General features: G+C 46.2%; 1 protein-coding gene across 8 annotated transcripts in view; it reads right to left on the bottom strand.

The window, feature by feature from the left end:
• PROX1 (prospero homeobox 1) overlaps window positions 1-20,799 on the bottom strand; it is a 60,946-nt gene that overhangs the window by 10,869 nt on the left and 29,278 nt on the right. Inside the window, exon 5 of one of the 8 annotated variants that reach the window (XM_088845269.1) lies at window positions 16,072-20,799. This exon is cut by the window's right edge and continues 963 nt beyond it. The exons of the other annotated variants lie outside the window; for them this stretch is intronic. The gene's annotated coding sequence lies outside the window, so the exon portion shown is untranslated. Of the gene's footprint in view, window positions 1-16,071 lie in introns of those variants that run through there. 8 annotated transcript variants of the gene reach the window in all.

The following is a 20,799-nucleotide window of genomic DNA, read 5'->3' as shown; positions in this document are numbered from 1 at the left end:
TAATTGATGAGTAGCAACTGATCTGAGAGAGTGCCAAGGAATTCCATCCACAGGTAGAAATATTGCCCATGAAAGAGAGACCTTTACCTCTCTGCCAGAAAAGTCTCCCCAACCCATTGAACAGAGGAAGGGGGTGGGGGGAGCCCTTGCTGATGTTCTGAGGGAGCATCTTGAGAATTCAGGGTTATGAGACTGGGCTTGTCCGTGTCTTTTCAGTACCTCTTCACACCTAATGGATTTCCAATCACTAATAAACATCTGCAGAAAATCCCTTAGTGACAAGTAATCCCTTATCTAGGTTTCTTTTAATAGAACCCAACAATCTGCAGAATGAACCCTAGAGTATCTCTTCAGCATCAGGTGGCAACAGTCAATCAAGTCCCTGGAATGCAAGACAATGCTGGCCACTGGGAGGGGGAGGGAAGGCCATGCCTTTGGACATGCCACTGGGGAAAAACAAAAGGCTTCCAAAGTCTCTGGCCGGGACTCTGAGGCTATTGTGGGAGCTGCGGTGCTGAGTGTTCTTCAGGAGAGGCGAGTGGAAACTTTGCTTTGATAAAAGGCATCCCAATATAGGAACCTCACCCCAAATGGTCTTGTCTCTCCTTGCCTTGATATCTGGAGGAGAATATAATTGTGAGGAGGTACTTGACCAAACTCATACATTTCAAGGTGGCTGACTCTCAGCATCCATTTATTTCATCACCATTGTTTGTTCTTGAGTCTCCTCAGAGCAAACGAGGGCCTTGTGAGCTTAGATGAAATGGGAGAAATGGGAGGATGTTTTCAAGTCTGCTCAGAGGTGCCTGGGTTGTCACACACACACACACACACACACACGCATGGTGCGTTGGGTGGGTGCTTATTTTGCTGTTCTTTTTTTTTGTCAGAATGAGTGGCAAAGACACATTTCCCCCCCTGTCTTCCTCCTCCTCTTCCCAGTTGCTTTACCTTCAAGGATGATTTGTTTTATTAAACTGACTGTCCCTAGCCTCTGCAGTACATAATAAAAGCCTGACATAGCAGGCTGCCTGCCTTCTGTGTCCTGCAGACACTCATCATAAGTGTCAGGACATACCAAGGTTAGCGGTCACTGGAAGTGTGCTTGCTGGCCCAAACCTTGCCAAACGCTCTTGGCAGCTGAATGAATGTCAGAGAGAATAGAAGGGGAATTACAAAGGTTAAAAAGAAGACAGCCTCTCCTATTTTCTGGAGACAGGGTAGCTGATTTTTCACACCTCTGAAATGGCCACAGGCTCATCCATAGGCCTCTTTCTGGGGATCTAAACCTTGCCCCTTGCACAGCTCCCTGTGGCTCTCTTACAATCTCCATCCCCTTTCAAACCTGGTCCACTGGCCCCATTTCATCAGTGGAATGATGTTTGCTGAAATGGACAGAAAATAAACCAGGCATAGACCTCGCTCCCTAGCTCTTCTCCCCAGTAACCAGGGCTCACATGGCTTCTCAAGCTTATTAATCAAGAGATGACAATCTTATCAAAATGGATCATCTTTTCAGTTCATCCTTGAAACTATTTTTTTTTTCAAACTTCAGTGGAGAAATGGAAAAGGAAATCTATGTATGGGCAGAAGTGGCTAACTGCTGGGAAAGTAAAATCTTGGTTTACTATTTTGGTGAATTAGCTCTGTGTGTAGGTTTACTTTCTTCTCCCTCCTCCATTTAAAAAATACTATAAAAGGGCAATAAAGTGCTGACTGTAAGAAGACAATGTCAAGGAGAAAAGGGTACTGGTATTTTGGATACTCTTCACTGCTCGCCTTGGAGAGAGAGTTATTCTTGTCACAAACCCTTTTGTCTGCGTCTGCTGACGGCTCGCCTGTAGCCAGCAGCATACTTTAACTGTTTTGTCACCTCCTAACATCACATGCATCAGCTGTTGGGCTTTTGTTACGGGTATTGTAGAACTAATCCGCTGTGGCTGGTCTACTGTGCAGTAAATAAAACAGAAACGGGCTTCTCAGACAATTCTGCATGAATATTTCAGATGGCTTTTACAACTCCGATTCACAAAATCAAATAAATAAATAACTCCCACAGTTTCCCCCTCAGCCTCTCCTCACACACAGAAACAAAACCCCTCAAACGGGACCCAGGTGCCTCCAAGTCAACTGCATTGAGGGCCCTGACTTGAGCTTTCAAGCAATTGTTTGAGTGAAGTTGAAAGAGTAGAGCTCTCTCAACTTCAACACCAGGGTGTTCGTATTTATGATTAGACTTAAACACATCTGATTCCGAAAACTGGCTAAGTGGCTTTGAAAATCTCAAGAGCTCCTTCTCTCCTTGGGATTTCTTTAAAAAAGAAATGTCATGCCATCAGAAATATATAGTTAGAGTTGCCCTATCAAGCTGCACTTATTGTTTCCATCTGCATTTTCTTCCCTTCCACTCATCTGAAAAGGGTCAAAGGAAGATACCCGTGCCTCTAATTCATCCTAAGAGCCTTTCCAAAATGTTTAACCTGTGTAGGAGCACAAAAGGAAAAGCAAACTTTGGGCTGGAGTTTTTTGAAACTGAATTGATATTGCAAGTTCTCTTATGGGATAAATAATGTAGTAATCATACACAGCGAGGCATTTTTCTGGACGACTCGTGTCTTTGGAGAAGTTAAAAAGGGCATTTGTATGGGGCTGTATGTGCATGCTCCTGTGTTCACGCATGCGTACACACACGCACACACTCCCCAAGATCCTCGGAAAGGAGACAGAGTTGAGGTACTTTCCCGAGCATTCATTCACCCTGGCGTGCACGTGATTTCTCTGAACAAACTCTCCCATCCCTGCTGTTTGTTAAGTAAATATTGATCAAGGAGAGACATAGTTCCTGACGGCGGTGGCACAAGCTGGGGACTTAGACTGTAGACAGAGTGGGCTCAAATAGATAAACTCTGATGCTTTACTAACTCCTTATTGAGATTATCCGATGAAAAGGCAAGAACAGATACGTTATTGCTGTTCCTCTCCTCCGTCTCACTCTCACTGAATTTTCCTGCCTGGAGGCAGAAGAGGGGAATCGCAGAGCTATGAAAGATGGTGACAAGATATTGCGACTAGGGGTCTCCCTTCACAGTCACACACACGTTTATTTTGTGTGTACTAGCCAGGAACTAGCTGGCCCTTCAGAAGGGCAGAAAGGATGCTACCCAGAGGGAACCATGGGATTGTGTCCTAAAGCTCTCTCATCGGGGGGATGGATCCAGTGGGAAAACAAGCATGAATGTGCTTTGTAAAGTGTAAAGCACTTTCCAAACGTAAAGCGGTGGTTTGAACCTTAAGGACAAGCCCACTTTCTGGGAGACAGTTCACTGCGATTAATACATGTGTGCAAAGCAGTGTTCTGAGAGATGCTCTGAGGAGGTTCACGTGGGAGATTTTATTGACTGAGTCAACACGCTGAGAAAAGTTGCTTTGTGTTTCCTAAGTTTTATTTTCATCACTTCATGATTCTGATGAGAATCTTGTCAGGGGCTGAACAGCCAAATACACTTCCCTGGGAAAGCTGGTTTTAAAATCACATCTAGAGGCTAGGTTTTGTGTTTTAGGGACTGAGCACCCCGATCTAAGAGCAAGGTGGTAGAAGAGTTCCTGGAGAGAGTGACACAGCAGCACATACGCTACAATATGTAAAACAGACAGCCAGTGGGGATTTGCTGTATGATTCAGGGAGCTCACACTGGTGTTCCGCCACAACCTAGAGGGTGGGATGGGTGGGAGGTGGTACGGAGGTTCAGGAGGGAGGGGGCACGGGTATACCGATGGCCCACTCGTATCCATGTATGCCTGAGGCCAACATAATATTGTGAAGCAATTATCCTTCAATTGAAATTAAGTAAATTTACTAAAAAAAGAGCTTCCACCAAATGGCGACATGCCGTTTTCACAGGCTGCCCGCACCTCTGTTGGGAAGGACGGATTTTTCAGGGAGCACTGACTACAGAATTGCTTGCCCACATGACACCAAATGAGGCTGGGGAAGACTCTGTAGCCACCACTGAGCTTTGGACGAAAGTCTCCTTGACTCTGATGCTCCAGGTGGATGCAGCCTTCAGGGACCTTACAGGATTAGGTTAGTGTGATGCCCACGAAGTGGCTCAGACGTAAAGAATCTGCCTGCGATGCAGGAGAGCTGGGTTCAATCCTTGAATTGGGAAGATCCTCTGGAGAAGGGAATGGCAACCCACTCCAGTATTCTTGCCTGGAAAACCCCATGGACAGAGGAGTCTGGAGGGTTACAGTCCACAGGGTCTCAAAGAGTCAGACACGACGGAGTGACTGACACTTTCACGTTCTTTCACAGGATTAGGTTAATGTGATGCCCACGAAGTTTTAGGCCAATGAGTGGGCTCACCTCCCTCCTACTTACGTGTTTTGCTACTTGAATATGTGAAGACTAAATGCTTATAGGAAGTGGCTAGAGTTCAAGGCTGTCCTTAAAACAAAACAACCTCCATCATACACCTCCCCCCAAACCCCATGTTTCCTTGATCTAAGCAAAGGAACACATGGCTGTAACAGTCTGTATCATTTTTTTTATAAACCTTCAAAAGAACAATGTTCTCTTGAGCAAAATTCAGTAGCATTCTGTAAACATTAATTTAAGGAAATCAATAGACTCAGTGAGCTAAAGCCATATTGCAAGATAAACTGGCCAGAGTGCCACTTTGTCAAATAGATTTTCGTTTTCTCGGCCTGATAAAGACAGTTTCAAAATGGGGCAAACGTGTTGCAACCAAGGTTTGAAAAGTATGTGGCCTTCAAACAGTCTGCTCGTTTCTCCTACAAAGCTGGATAAACAGACTTTAAAAATGATAAGATGGTTCAAAATTGATCTGGCTCTCAAATTTTACATGGGGTAGATTTTTTTGGTTGTCTCACCGGAAAAGAGAAAAACAAAATATCACACGCGCATTCAGAATAGAAAATACAAGTACTTGGGAGAAGGGGTTAAACTGTTTTGAGAAAAACAGCTCTGGGGGTGGTGTCCATTGATTCATTGTCTTTAATATAAAAAAAAGAAAGGAAGAAAGAAATCTTTATTCATGCTGACCTGATAGGCAAACAGACCTTCTTGCCAAAATCCAAAAGCCAAAATCTCTAGTGGGTATGGAATCAGAGGTTTGAGCTGTTGGAAGCTGTTTCTTCTGTGAGTACCAACCAATGTCAAATTAACATGTGAGGGAGGGGCTGGACGGGCAACCCCTGGGAGAGGGCTGGGGAAGGACCCTGAGACAGCAAGATCCATGCTACAGCCTCAAGGGTCCTCCCAGACAGTCTGCAGGAGTTGCAGGGAAAATTAGGAAAAGAGGCGAAAGGAAAGCCTGTCTCTCGTCTGCCGCTGTGGCAGGGACCTGCACTGAGCTTGTGGGAATACACTTCCAAGTGAACCTGCCGGCCAGCCCTCCATGCCCAACCAGTCCTTACAAATGCTGACAGAGTGGTGCCCGGATAGGATATGGCTGACATGGTCCATTGGCGGGAATGTAATAAAAAGGACGTAACAGTCCCACGGAAGCGGCAAGGTGGGAGGTTGAGGATTTAGCTTGACTGGACAGTGGAACGCCACGCGAAAGGATGTCAGGCAGGGGACTCTGGTCGGGGTGGGCGGTGTGGGCCTGACCATCACCCCTCACCTTGGCCCAGAGGAAGTGCCAAGGCTACCCTGAAGGCTTTCTTTGTTTCCTCATCTGAATTTGAATCGTTTACCTTTGAAGGGGCTCAGATGGTAAAGAATCTGCCTGCAGTGCAGGAGACCTGGGTTCGAGACCTGGGTTCAATCCCTGGGTTGGGAAGATCCCCTGGTGAAGGGAATGGCAACCCACTCCAGTATTCTTGCCTGGTAAGAGTGGATATTTGGGAAATAGAACTGTATTTGGAATAGTCAGAGAAGCAAATTCCTACACCTTTCAGATGCTGATAACTGATAAAAGGTGCTGGACTGGAGCATTGTGAGTAACTGTGACTTTCACAGTAATAGAAAAGACTATCTTCACTTCCATGTTACCTGTTAATAATTTGTGTCTACACTTTAAGCTGTGTAAACATTCCACTGGCTACTTTGCCTATCGAGATAAATAAAACCATCTCTCCCACAGCCCCAGGAAAGGAAGTACTAGCTTGCTAGGAACAGAAGGACACACGCCTTTATAATAAACTCTGCGAGGCTGTCAAAATCATTTTGTAGGCCTGAAATCTGGTTCACCAGATGTGCCTAAAGTGGCCAGTGTATTTGCTCATGCTTGGAGGTCTTGGCGTTGGATGTATTAAGAAATATAATAATTGTCACGTTACTTGCTGTAATGAATTTAAGTTTTCTTCTCTCCCAAACTCTACACGTGTCTCAAAGGGTAACTCCAAGTTTAAATAAGCATTAATCAAAACGAAACAGAAACAAAATCAGAGGGGAAAAAAACATCAAAAACTAAAATCAAGTATTTTCTCCCATCCCGCCATCCCTGAGAAACTATGAAAATACTCTCCCATCTTAAAAGCAAGGGCAAGCTCTCCACTGGAATTTCTCATCGGGTAGGTTGTTCGGTAAGATTTGGACCGAGACTTTGCATCAAAGTATCATAGTTCTGGAACTTCAGAAGGAGAAAGTATTTGAGCGTTCATGTTCTACCAAAGACAGAAAAAGCCTCAGATAGGGGTCGGCAAACTTCTTCTGTAAAGGGTCGGACAGTAAATACATAGGTTTTGTGGGCTAGGTTTGGTCTCTGTTGCATATTCTCCTTCTTTTTCATAACCCTTTACAAATGTAAAAACCATTCTTAGTAAGGGTCATAAAAAAACAGACTCAGTGCCAGATCGGGCCTGCAAACCAGAGTGTGCCAACCCCTGCTCTCAGCCAAACTTAAGAGCTAGCCACTTTTCTGAAGGCCTAAAGCTGTTTCATTCTCCTCTAATCCCATGCCCCTCACTGGGTCAGCACACTAGTTGTTCCTGAGAGGGTAGCTGGGATCGACTTACCCAGATTCAACCTGCATTGTCACACCACTCCTCAGATGTGGGTAAGGCTGCGCGTGTCTACAGGAATAGTTCATGGACCACACACAGAGATGCCAAGGACCAGGTGGCCCTCCGTCTTGCCCTGCTTTGACAAGGAGCTTTTCATTAGGCACTTCCCTGTCAGCAAATATTAAAATGCAGTAAACAGAGGACTCCATCCCTCCTTCGTGATGCAGGTAATGAATCAACTTCGATAGGAAAATAAGCACTAGATAGCCACTCTGCAGCCTTCACCAACTTCGTCACCCCATGAATTTTGTGCCAACCGTGTCAGAATTCGAGACAGGCTGAGAGCGCCTAAAGTTTAACTTTTTGCTGCCATTACTGGGTGAGGTGGTGGAATGAATAGGGCCAAGCCTGGTGCCCTTCTTGGATGGGAGATTATTCAAAAACAACAGGGCATCAGCTCTTCAATATTACACGAAGGGAAGCTGGGGCACAGATAATCCGCAGTTACTCCTGTTTCGTTGGAGAATGCATTACGTGATTGTTTTCTGCAGAGATTTACCTCCATAATTAAGCTGTGCCCAGGCGAACATGAAAACCAGCCTGTGTGCCCTTTATTCGTGGGGATGGAGTCATCAGAGAGAGACGCCCGAGGAGACATGGGGCTGAGGAAGTGGAGAGAGGCAGGGCAAGGGAAGCACGGTGCAGAGTGAGCAGGCGAGAAGGCGCGGCAGATGCAGATGCTGCGTGAACAGAGCTTCGGAGGACACTGGGTTCTGGGAGCCTCCGCCTCTCTGCTGATGTGTCCCCAGTAACATCTAGGGTGTTTGGGACAAGGACTGGGGTGAAAGGCACAAAAGTCAGGAAAATTCCGCTTCGTATTCTAGGGAATTCTATGGGTTTCTCCTCCACGATTATCCTTTGTATTCACAAAACTAAGCCAGCTAAGAGTTCATGAAGGGCTTTGACATTCCTTTTTCAAGAAAGGTAAACAGCCCAGAAAGACAGAAAAGTCAATTGCAGGATACCCACTGGGAGACTTTTGGAAGTCCTCTGGTAAACTACCAAAACCTCAAGAGTCTTGAGGTAATGTTTGTGGTGGGAAGACTTAGGATGCTGTTGAGGGAGGTTCAGACTCTACAGACAGATTCTTTTGTACACCTTCAGGTCACTTAAGCTGATAAATCTCTGGGAATTCCCTGGTGGTCCAGCGGTAAGGACTCCGCATTTTCACTGCCAAGGACACGGGTTCAATCCTTGGCCAGGGAACTAAGATCCAGCAAGCCAAGTAGTGTAGCCAAAAACAACAACAACACATAAATCTTTGAAAAATATGCTCTATTGAAGGAAATGCAGTGGCCTTGAAACTATAGCCTTCTTCTGCTTCTGATCATGCCTCTGCCTTCACCCCTGCTCAGACTCCCACGCATCTGTTCTCAGTGGATATATTACCTTTTACTTAATTCATTTTTAGGACTAGATTTTATTTTCAACTGTTAAAGTAGCCTTAAAAAAACAGAGACTGAGTATAATTACAGTGAGAAAGATGGAAATAACAAATCCAAAACACCGGTGTGAGGATTTGAAACCCCCAACCACAAACTTGGGCTTCCCTGGTGACTCAGCTGGTAAAGAATCTGCCTGCAACACAGGAGACCTGTGTTCGATCCCTGGGTTGGGAAGATCCCCTGGAGAAGGGAAAGGCTCCCTACTTCAGTATTCTGGCCTGGAGAATTCCATGGACTGTATAGTCCACGGGGTTACAAAGAGTGGAACATGACTAAGCAACTTTCACTTCACTCACAACCACAAACTCAGACATACAGAATTCCAGTGGAAAAGACTCTTATGATCAATTTATGATCATCTGGGACATGCTTAAATGAAAGGGTGATGTTGCTTTTGCAAAAACTACCAACCAAGCCTGAGTGAAGGTAGTTATGGCATCTAAAACATTCAACTCTGTCCTGAAAGAGGTGAGATGTTGTATGTGCTACAAAAATTAACACATATTACACAGGCTGGCTGTTTGGGTTGAATTGTGGCCTTGATGGAATGTGTGTGGGGACAGGTATACAGGCTCTCTGTTCATTTGTTCAGGTCCATATCATCTCCTAAAAAACCCACAGGCATGAGGGCTTCATGGATGAATGTCCTCGCTGTTTGGCTGCCCGAGCCAACACAACAAAGTGAGCAGCACGTATAATGACAATAAATTGTCTCTGAATTTGAAAAATTCATCGCTCTAATCCCAGCAAGGGAGTTGCCATGTCTCCAAGGACACTGTTGAAAGATCTGCAAAGAGGACCTTGGGAGCACACTAAACTGGGCACCCTGGAGAGTTTTGCTGAGATAATGAAGCTGCAGCAGGGCCCCAAGGGTGGAAGTGGCTCCACGTGGACACCATCTGTATTCCCAGGGGCTCCATAGTCACTGCTTAAAGCTCTGCATCATGCACAGGACTTGTATAGAGAAAACAGAATGTCTTCTATTCTAGAACTGCAGTATTTCAGAGCTAGAACAGAGCTCTGTCTTTAATCTTATCACTTTACAGGTGAACAAAGTGGAGCCCAACGAGGCAGGTGCTGCCAGGGGCAGACCCCCCAATCCGGGGCCCCTTCCACCTTACCCTCTCATCTCATTAGTGCCCTTCTCATCTGGAACCCATGACTCCAGAAGCTCAGAGCTCCTGCAGGCTGCTGTCACCTTTATAACCAACCTTGGGGCAGAAGGAATCCCTTTCTCTTTTCAAAACCAATTTTGCACTGACTCTCTGTCCCAATTCTAAGGAGAATTCCCTGTTCGCTATTCTCCTTTTGGTTTGTTTTCCTGTTTAGGGTCGGCAGGAAACGATGCAGTAGTTGGGTTACAAGGTAACTTTTCTTTGGCTTGCTAATGAATGAAAGCAAATGCTTATACAGCACTTCAGTTCAGTTCAGTCGCTCAGTCGTGTCCGACTCTTTGCGACCCCATGAATCGCAGCACGCCAGGCCTCCCTGTCCATCACCAACTCCCGGAGTTCACTCCAACTCAGGTCCATCGAGTCGGTGATCCCATCCAGCCATCTCATTCTCTGTCGTCCCCTTCTCCTCCTGCCCCCAATCCCTCCCAGCATCAGTCTTTTCCAGTGAGTCAACTCTTTGCATGAGGTGGCCAAAGTATTGGAGTTTCAGCTTCAGCATTAGTCCTTCCAATGAACACCCAGGATTGATTTCCTTTAGAATGGACTGGTTGGATCTTCTTGCAGTCCAAGGGACTCTCAAGAGTCTTCTCCAGCACCACAGTTCAAATACTTTCTGCTAATATATTCGTGGACATTAATTTGACTCTCACACCAACTCTGTGAGGTGGGTACTATCATTTCCCCCGTTTTATAGATGAGCACACTGAGGCAGGCACAGAGGGTAAGACACTTGCCAAGGTTTCACTGCCAAAACGAGTCAGTGCTGGGGTTTGGTCCCAGGGACGGGTTCCAGACTCTAGGCTCTCAAGTTCCACTATTACGAATCCAGGACTTCTGACATTGAGGGCTTCCCTGGTGGCTCAGATGGTAAAGGACCCACCTACAATGCAGGACACCCGGGTCCGATCCCTGGGTCAGGAAGATCTCCTGGAGGAGGGGATGGCAACCCACTCCAGTATTTTTGCCTGGGAAATCCCATAGACAGAGAAGGCTGGTGGACTACAGTCCATGGGGTCCCAAAGAGGCACAACTGAGCAACCAGCACTTTCACTTTCAGACATTGGAAAGACTTCCCCAAAGGAATTCTCTTTTAAGATCTCAAGGTGAAGCTTTTATAAATAAAAGTACACCTTCTTGTAAGGGAACACTTCATTTCCTGCTTGAGAATAATATAGAGACCAGAGCTTTCTTGCCTTAGTGGTCGTTTTTAGACACTCATGCTCAAGGCTAAGCTGCGTCTTCATGATGTCAGACACTCCAGTACTTTACCTATCAAAACATTGAAAACATCAGCAAGCAGGATGGATCTGTGCATTTTTTTATGTGCTGGATACGTTCTGCAGACACAATCAGATTTGCTGGAATATTTGCCAAGAGTCTCATAAAAAGGTCTCACAGGGTCATTTTAACCAGAAAGTGATACCGAGATGCTACTCGAGAAATCCAACTTCAGAGGATGAACTTTGGGGACAATCAAAAAAGTCCCATTGGAGGTGAGGGATAAAGCTGCCCCCTCCAACTCTCCCTATTGTCCTGAAATTGTAACTGTACCTCCGGAAAACATGGTCCTGCTGGAAGAGCATTATAGAAATGATGGGGGCAAGCCCACATACTGTATGAGATTAGACTTTTAAAAAGGATTAGTGCTCCTTAATCTACAGAGATGAAGATTAAGAGGGAGTAATGATCAAAGTCTATAAAATCAGAAAGGAAATGGAGAATATGGCCCCAGTCCTGTTTGTAAATCCCAGGATATTCTAACCAGGGCTACCCCTTTGGAGTTCCGGGGAAATCACTTTAACAGCCATAAAAAGAAGATACAATTTTCACAGCAGGTAATACATTTAGAGAATTATTATCTTGAGGAGTGGTGTACTCTGAGAATGAAGTTAGATTTTATAAAAGGTTTAAATAAACCCAAGGGTGATAAAACCATAATGATCTAATAATGGGAGGTTAAGAATGTTCTGGGGACATCCTGAATCTTTTGAAAATGATTCAATGAACGACAGGTACCCGCCTCTTCTGACATGCTCCCTGCCCAGGGCTGGTGGCCTAATGATCTGCCCACCTCTCTCCTCCCTTTGTGACCTAGCTTTGTTTCTAATATTCAGACCAGGGCTCAGTGACTAGAAAAGCTCGGAAACCTACTACAAATGGCAACTCATTCCTCAAAGGGGGTTATCTTAGATCCTTGCCAGGGTCTTTGTCCTAGGATTCTGAATAAATTTATGAACTTATTTTTTCCTTTCGGTATACCTTAAAATTAAAATCTACATTTTACTCAAACATAAAGACATTGGAAATGTCTTACATTGCAGTGTTGTGGGGATAAAATTGGTTAAACTCTCTACTGGAGAAGCTCCTCATAACACGCTAACACAGATCAATTAATTCACATTTAAGGGGAAATTACACATACTGATTATGTAGTACCCATCACAGCCCAAGATATTAAGCTCTAAAATTTACTGCAGTTAATGTAGAAATCAGTGCACCTTAATAAAAGCTGTGGTTCCATCCAATACATAGAGGAAAACTTGAGAGAAATGTTTAGTTCCTTTCCAAAACAGCCAAGCGTTCGTCACTTTCAATATCTAATAATAGCTTGTTGTTGGGGGCCGGGGAGGGTATGACAGCAGATAGAGGTGAGGGGAGGGGATTTGGGGAGTGGGTAGAGTGGAGATCAAGATTCCATTCAGAGAAAAGGAACTTTCCGGATGACTATAACATGCTCGGCGAGGCATGAAGAATATTTTCTGTACTCACACTTTAGACTGCTTACTGAAAAATTGGTAAAATGTGGCAATGCACAGAAGGGAATAAAAGAGCCAGGAGAGGGAAGAGGTGGGGAGAGGTGGGGCTAGAGGAGAAAGGTATCCATCTCGAAGACATATCTAATAATGCTTCATTCTAACCCTAAGGACCACCATAAGCTGGGAGCAATCCCTGGGTATCTTTTCAAAGGGCAAGTTTGAAAACGTCAGTCCTCACCCTGGGGGAGCTATTCGGAGTCACACGGATTCATCTGGGAAAGGGCAGACCAGGAAGGTGGGAAGGGGTGGGGTCGGGTTCAAGGGTGCAGAGTCACCGTGTTTCACGTGGTACACTTTTGAAGGCTCTGGGCAAGCATGCCGGGACATCTGGAGTTCAGAAGTCGAGGAAAAGGGGGGAAGAACCAGGAAGATGAATACTCGATCATCAGCGACACAAAAGAACGGAGCAAAAAGAAGCCTGGATCTGGGCACTGGCGTCTGGCAAGGAGGCCGCCAGCAGGGCTAATGAAGCATTTGCGGTGCAGGCCGATTGCCAGCGCAACAAAGAAGATGCGCTTGGGCTCTGCAGATGTGCCAGGGCCCCCAGAGCAAAATAATGACATAATCACCATCAGTGTCACAGACCAGACTGTACACAAGGTGACGGGGCGGGGGGCTGTAATACACACACAGGGAGGCCCTGCCGGGGCTGCTGCGGCTGCGCCCTGAGGCCCGGGATGGGGGCACGACCGTGTGCCCACCTCTCTAGCAGACTCTCACTTCCTAAGCTGAGGCTTGTCCCCATCACCCATCACCGGTGGCTGTTTTTTCTTTTCTTTTCTTGCAGTCCTAGCTACTCCTGATGAAGCCATAGAAATCGGAAAAGCTTTAGGAGAGATTTGGACTGACTGGAAAAGGCTTGGAAAAAAAGAGAAACGGAAGAAACGGAAGGGACAGAGTTTTGAGTCAGACTCCCTCTGATGCTGCTAAGCTCTGCGCTCCAACTTCCATGACCCTAGCCACCAAGCCTGAGGGATAAACATGAGCATGGGGTGTCGTCAAGGTTTCCCGCTGCAAAGAAAATGCAAGACATATTTTAGGGAGCCTGGGAGCGAGGGCCACACAGTAGCAGTAAAGAGTCCACCTCAAAGAGCCCCACAATGACATGAAGGCAGGAGGGGGCTGCCCCTGCCCATTTTAAACAAGGTCGCTCAGCCGGCCTTGTCACCTGGCCTGGCTCCTGCTCCGTAAGGTGGGTGTGTTAGTACAGCTGTCTGGCTTTTAAGTGACTTTTGTCAGTTTGAAAGTGAAAGTCTGTTTGAGGAGCTGAAAGAACAATAGCCCAGAGGCCGGAAGAAGGGCTGGCAACACAAAGGACCTAGACTACACTACTGTCCCTTTTCATGGCTTCTACTGAAAGATTCATAAGAATAACTTTAATTTTTTATGAACACCCTCCCCCCGTTTTGGGTATGACTATATTAGTTGTGTCAACTCTCCAATCCAGGGTTCTCTCTAAATAGCAAAGGGTCTGTTGTGAAAGCGTCTTCAAAGAGCAGTGGGGACAGAATTGCTTCTGGGCATCCTGTAGGTCCCTTTCTCCAGAAGACACAGCTCTGAGGGCCACAGAGATGCTCTTTCAATACGGGTCCCTTCTGCCTCGAGGTCCCCACGAACACTCCTGCCCCGTGATCTTAAACCTGTCTAACGTGCTGGTTCAACTGCTCCTAGGAAGAAGGATTCTATTCGTTTTCTTGGCTTCCCTCTGATTCACAGGAACAGTAGTATAATAATCACTCATGGCTCTCTTTTCCCTTTACTTTTCAAATAGCTGTCTCCACAGCACGTCTTTATTTGGCATCTCAGCTGAAAGGGCAGGGGTGGGTGGCTGGGGGGAGGGGCGATACGGAACAACTTTTATTTGTTTTATGTCATGTTACCAAATAATTGGCTTGAGGCAATCGCTGAAGGTGAAACAATATTTTAAAACTGGGATAATCTACTTTCAAGAACCAAAGTCCGACGCTTCATCAAAAAGTGTGTTTGCCCAAACACTTATTCTGGCAAATGTACACCGAAGCAGTGAAGAGAAGTCAGTGAATGGTCATTCCATTTTCTGCCCTATGGCTGAGAAAGAACCAAACAGTTACAGTGCAGTCAAATCGCAGGGGCAGGGCTAGGGTGGGGTGAGGAAGATTTGATTGAAAATGTTATCTGCTACGTGAAAAGGGATCACCAACTTCTGAATAAGCTTGGGGTTCGCTAAATGAGTTAACCTCGACGAAACAAACAGGCTACTTTTCAAAAGGTGGTTAGAAGCTCTACAGACATTTAATCCAGGATGGGCGGAACACAGTGATACTAACCCCCTAAAAGCTCCAACCACCACCAGCGGCACTCAGCGGAGAACCGGCTCCCTTTCTCCTATTGATAACCCTCTGTGGGGCGCAGAGAAAGAGGCGAGGCAAGGAGAACTGAATGTCAGACAATGGCCATCACGCCACACAGTCTCTGAACTTTCCTCATCTCTGAAGGACAATTAATTATGAAGGCCTTAGGGGTAGGTCGAAGCAAGGGAAAAGCCCACTGCCGTCCCAGCACCGTGGCTGCTCCCTCTGTGTTTGCTAAATGGCTTTGCCTGTTGGGGTACAGCCACCAGGAGAGCCAATAGATAGATCACTGGGTAGGGTGGGGAGGGTGGGGGGAGGTGGGGGAGGAAAGCAAAAGATTTTTTTTGTGTGTGCGCCTGCCCTTGTATAATTCTATTCTCACTGTGAACTCATCCATACACAAAACACAAGGACAATTTTTTTTTTTTTAAAGAGAGAAAAGCCACAGGGTAGGTTGCAGCAGAAACGGCCTCTCAGTGGTGTATTAAAAAGGATGGTCTTTTTCACCAAATCATTTCACAGAGGCAAAACAGACAAACACAAAGAGTTGAGACTTTTTCTCCGACATTAAATGGAGTAACTGATAAGGTCAGACATATGATACCTAAAGACATGAATCTGTGAACTCTTGAAGTCAAAGGGCCTCTCTGTGCCGAGGAACAATCTTTCAAAGGAAATAGATCATAGAACTCCACTGAATCCGCTTTAAACTTTATGAAGCAGGAGGAGAAAAAGCTCTAAGTAGGGAAGCTTGACAGAAGAGCCTTGAACTATTTTCTGAAGGAAAGATGAGACCCTCCCTAGGCTGCCACAAAACATCTTTTTTTTTCTAAAGGCTCCTCTGAACTTCGATATGTGCCAAGACACTGCCATTGAAAGCCGTATAATTATGTGCTATAGCCACTGTAGAAAATGCTTTGTTCCCCCCAACAAAGGACAATAAGCAAAGTAAAGCGACATTACACTGTATCTTTTTCTTTAAGAATGTTGAGAAAGGTCATGGAATGCTATAACTAATAAAGCTGTTGAGTAAGGAGGTTTGAACATCGATCTTACTGTGCTTGAATGTAACCCGATGACAAAAAAGACACAGGGCGCTAAAAATGCAACGACACGACCAAATAGATGATAAACCAATGGGCCCACTTCATTATACCAATCAACACCTTGAATCCCAAAAGGACGGAGGTGCAGAAATGAAGCTTGGGGTCCACATGTCGCCCAGCGCCCTCCCCCACCCCGCCACCCCCCACCCCCACCCAGTCTGCTGTCCTTTACTGCTCCCTCCTTCAAATTTCAGGCAGTCATCCCATACAAGGAGTGTGTTTCCAGACAGCCATGTGCGTACAGATATTTAGAGAACATTCATTTAGTCTCTTAAAAGATCAATTTGGCTTGTCAGTGGGGGCACTGGCAGGGAAAGAAACGGTAAAGGTTTCTTTTCCCTCCTTGCCACCCACAAAGAGTGCGTTGTGCGATCATTTAAATGGCGTCTCAGCTTCGAGGGCCAAAAGACTACAAGAGGAGTAAAAGGGTTTCCCTCCTGTGCCAGTTTTCCAAATGATCACTCATATTTAAGTATCTGTTTGGAGCAGAGGGAAGCGCTTCCTAAATCCACCTGTCCCCATTTTTCTTTAAAGAGGTGACAAGGCGAATGAAAGACTTGCAAATATATTAAGTCTTCTTAAACACGCACTGTGTGGCAGGCGGGAGTGGGTTGGGAATGGGGGTGGGCCTGGTGGAGAGAGTAGATGCCGTATGTGTGTTTAAGTGTCAAGTGTTTGGAGGGGTGTGTTTTGGTGGCGGGAAAGGATGTGAGGAGTCCTGTCTTTCCATTTTCTTTCTAAGGAGAGAAGACACAGGGAGAGGCCTGCAGAAGGGCCCTTCCTGCTTGTCATGTGACACCTAGAAAAAAAAGTCAAACCACAAGCTGCAGGATGGGGCGTCCGCCCTGTGAGTTATGCGTATCTTAGGAAATGACATTGACAAGCCTGCTAATCAATGAAGCAAGGTCTCTTTGCCATTTGTTCCTAAGCCTTCCATCCAAAGCCCTGGGTCTTTCGAGGGCAAGGGTAGTCAGTCCCTCTTCCTCGGAGTTTGCACCCAGCCCGCAGCTAATTGGCTAGACACTGATAGCCCATGGGGACCCCTGGCTGATCACGGCATGGAAGAGCTAGCTTCCAGGACTGGAGAAGGAGGCGGCCTCTCAGGGCGGCCTGGAAACTGACAGTGAGCCTTGCCTTCTTTCCAGCCACAGTTGTGAGGGAACCAGAAAAGCAATCCAATCGGATGTGCACGCCCCTATGGTCAGAAGGCTCTGCCTCGATGAAGGTGCCCACCACATTCTCTTCCCAACCTACACCCAGGCCATGCCAGACCCCCCCATCTCCGGGTTGTCCTGCCTTTCTCGGAGGCCAGGCTGCCACAGTCATTCCAGAGCGGATGTCTTCTGGGTCTCCTTAAGCAGTGCGTTTAACCTCCGTGACTTACACGGATCGGTTGCCTTAGTTGAGTTCTTTTCAGAAACGTATAAACGCGCCTTGGAAACTGACAGGGCGCACCGCCTCCATTCCCCACCAGAGTTGTGAGGGAAACAGAAGTAATAAAACTGCACTCCTATGCTTCTAAAGTCAGAAGTATCGGTATGATTTAAAAACTGGGAAGGAATCCCAAATCTCCTTTCCCTCCCCATAAAAACCAATTTTGGAAGCTCTTCAAAGTGAAGTGAGAATGAAGCATGGAAATATATACCATAACACCTGGAAAGACAAATTTATTGTTGCCAGTCTCATTTAACGTGAGAAGCGGGAGTGAAAAGCGACCTGTCATGGACACGCCTCTCCGCACACCTTCACGGACTCGGGTTGGGAGGGAGGTGCCCAACTCCTGTTCTGTAGCCAACTTTCTTCCCTTGAGCACAACTGAAAGCGTGGCTCACCCTTCCCTGCCCCCTAAAGGGTCTTCTTCCACCTCCCCTGGGTCTTCTCAAGCTCTCACCACCCCAAGTCTGAAGGCCGTGCCAAGAATCTTGGCAATTGTGTAACTGATACAAAAGGCAGAACAGATTCTCCTGTCACTTAGGAGGTCCTGACTCACACAGGCCAGGAAATGCAAGGGTCTAGAAGAGGAGGGAGATGCAAGCCACTCCTTCTGCGCGAGTGATAAACCTTCCCATCTGCTTAATTTTCTCATAGGCCAAGGGTCAGCAGCCACTCCAGCCTTGAGAGCCATCAGCGGCAGGGGCTGGAGGTGGGGTGGGGCTTCGCGGTGACAGAGGCGCCACCAGCAAGCTTATGATAGAGGCAGAGATGGAGCAGGAAGCTGAAAAAAGACAAGCGTAGGAGGGCAAGAAGGAAGGAGAAAGTGGTAGTGAGAGAAGCATCAGCCTTACCCCTGCTCTCTTTTCCTGGGTCCTCTATTCCCACTTACTTAGAGCTACTTTAAACACAGTATAAAGCTTTAGGCAAGCTGAAGTTTTCCTTGTGTTAATATCCGTATCCATATTAGTACTCACATTAAATAAGTTAATATTGGCAGAACACTTAGAAGAGTGCCCATGATAAACAGGGGGCTTCCCCGGAGGCTCAGTGGTAAAGAATCCGGTGCAATGAAGGAGACCCAGGAGGCGAGGGTACGATCCCTGGGCTGGGTAGGTCCCCTGGAGGAAGGCATGGCAACCCACTCTAGTGTTCTTGCCTGGAGAATCCCATGGACAGAGGAGCCTGGCGGGCTACAGTCCACAGGGTCACACACAGTTGGACGTGACTGAAGCGAGTTAGCACGCACGCATGCACAATAAACAGAATAAACCGTCAATAAATGTTAGCTATTTCATCATTGCTACAAGCCACTGATTAACTGATTGAGAAATTTAAAACTGCAATCAAGAAAGATGTCTACTACTTGGCCAGCTAATACTAAGTTGGTTTAATGTATTCCTTTGAATCGACTGGCTCTTCATGGAGACTTAACTTCGGTCTCTCTACCAGGCCCCATCTCTGTTTAAAAATGTAAGGAGAAAGCAGGTGTGCAATTCTCTACTTCACCATCTTCTTTACTTGCTCATTTCAGACTACAGATGTACCTGACTTGATCTTCGGGGGAGAAACTTAGATGGGGAAGTCAAGCAGTGAGGACAACAGCAGCTGCAGTATCAGCTTGAGGTGCTGGGTCTACCTCTGCTCACAGCCGCCGCCCACACTGGGAAAGCGACAACAATAAGACAGTGGCTTTTGAAGCATCTCACTTAAGCACTGACCTCCATGCACCAAGGCACAGAAGAGAAGGATTATCTCATCTGAAGCTTTTTCTGAATCAGTGCCCCAAACTTCCTAAATTAAAAACTAAAGAGAGGCTGAATTAAAAACTGTTTTGTGAACATAAGTGGTGGTGAGGCTGTATATGTACGTACATATGCGTAAGTGAAGGGGGAAGTGCAGAAGCCAGAGCCTGCCTCGTGTTTGGCCCTTTTCCGGAAGGAGTCTAGTTTTTTACCAAAGGAGGAATAAGGCCCAGAATAGTCCAATAACTTGTCTGAAGTCACATGAGAAGTGACAAAACTGCTCCCTGGGCCCCATACTCTTTGCGCTGAAGCAGTCTTAAAATAGACACTGCAGATAAAGGAGAGGTGGCCTGGCTGGAAGTGGATATGATTCACAAAGAGAGGAATATCAGATGTTAATCATATTAAAGGAGGATTTAGATGATGCTAAATGGAGCAGCTTGCTGGGTACCTCTTGATGCCAGCCATCCCCTGTTTGTGTAGTTTTGGCCCTTACGCTGAGTAGGGGATTAAAACCAACCAGGTAAGGTTTAAACGACCCTAAAAAATCCTAATGGGCACTGTCAGGATTTGCTCTCTCAAGTATGTTACTCAGCAAAAATGCACAAACCATCCCATAAATCTTGGGCAATTCTTTTATGAAGCTTGACGCATACTGCCAAATGAATATTTATCACAATAGACTGTAATTAGTTCACCAGCATACCATTGAATTCTCTTAGCTCAAAGTTGACAGCAATAGACTTATCAGAAAGGGGGTGGGGAGCAGTGAAGCTTTTAATAAGATTTATGTAAAAGATTTAGCCATTGTCATCATGTAGGGGACACGGGTTCAATCCCTGGTCGGGGAACTAAGATTCCACATGCCATGCAGAGTGGCAAAAAAAAAAAAAAATTGCTTAGCCATCATCATATTCCTTAGCTTTAGGAGAAACCTGCTAGGGTGTTCTGTAGATATAGTAAAGCAGTGCTCTGTTATGAGACTTTAAAATAGTGAGGCAGGAAATACAAAAGGGCTTCCCTGGTGGCTCAGACGGTAAAGAATCTGCGTGCAAAGCAAGAGACCTGAGTTCGATCCCTGGGTTGGGAAGATCCCCTGGAGGAGGGCAAGGCAACCCACTCCAGTATTCTTGCCTGGAGAATTCCCATGGACAGAGGAGCCTGGTGGGCTAAAGTCCATGGGGTCGCAAAGAGTCTGGAGAATTCCCATGGACAGAGGAGCCTGGTGGGCTAAAGTCCATGGGGTCGCAAAGAGTCTGGAGAAGTTCCATGGACAGAGGAGCCTGGTAGGCTACAGTTCATGGGGTCACAAAGAGTGGGACACGACTGAGTGACTAAGCATAGCATAAGTACAAGAAGGATCCTCAATTCTAATACGTTCAGTCAAGGAAAAACTATGCTTATAACCCATTTGACAAGAAAAATACACCACTTGTCTTGGATAGCAAAGAGAAACGGGTGCCTTGCAATATAAACACTCTAACTTTCAAGGAAAAACCATGACTTTCCCACTGCTAAGCTTCCATAGTCAGTTCTTTCTAAGCTGCCCCAACGGATCTGCTAAAACCACTGGGATACAGGCCCCTTCAGAGGAGTGGGGGTGAGGTGGGGCAGCAGGGGTCAGTTTGTTATTGACAAGGCCAGACCAAGGTGCCCCTCTCTCTTTCAGCACTGAGAACTTGGTAGGCACTGGGGGTTACCTATCTGTGTAAGGAAAGA

The sequence above is a fragment of the Moschus berezovskii genome, chromosome 17 (assembly GCF_049115385.1).
Source record: "Moschus berezovskii isolate FMDL1 chromosome 17, NW_MosBer_1.0, whole genome shotgun sequence".
NCBI lineage: Eukaryota > Metazoa > Chordata > Mammalia > Artiodactyla > Moschidae > Moschus > Moschus berezovskii.
Note: the sequence above shows the minus strand (reverse complement) of the source record. Positions and strands in the feature narration are given on the sequence as shown.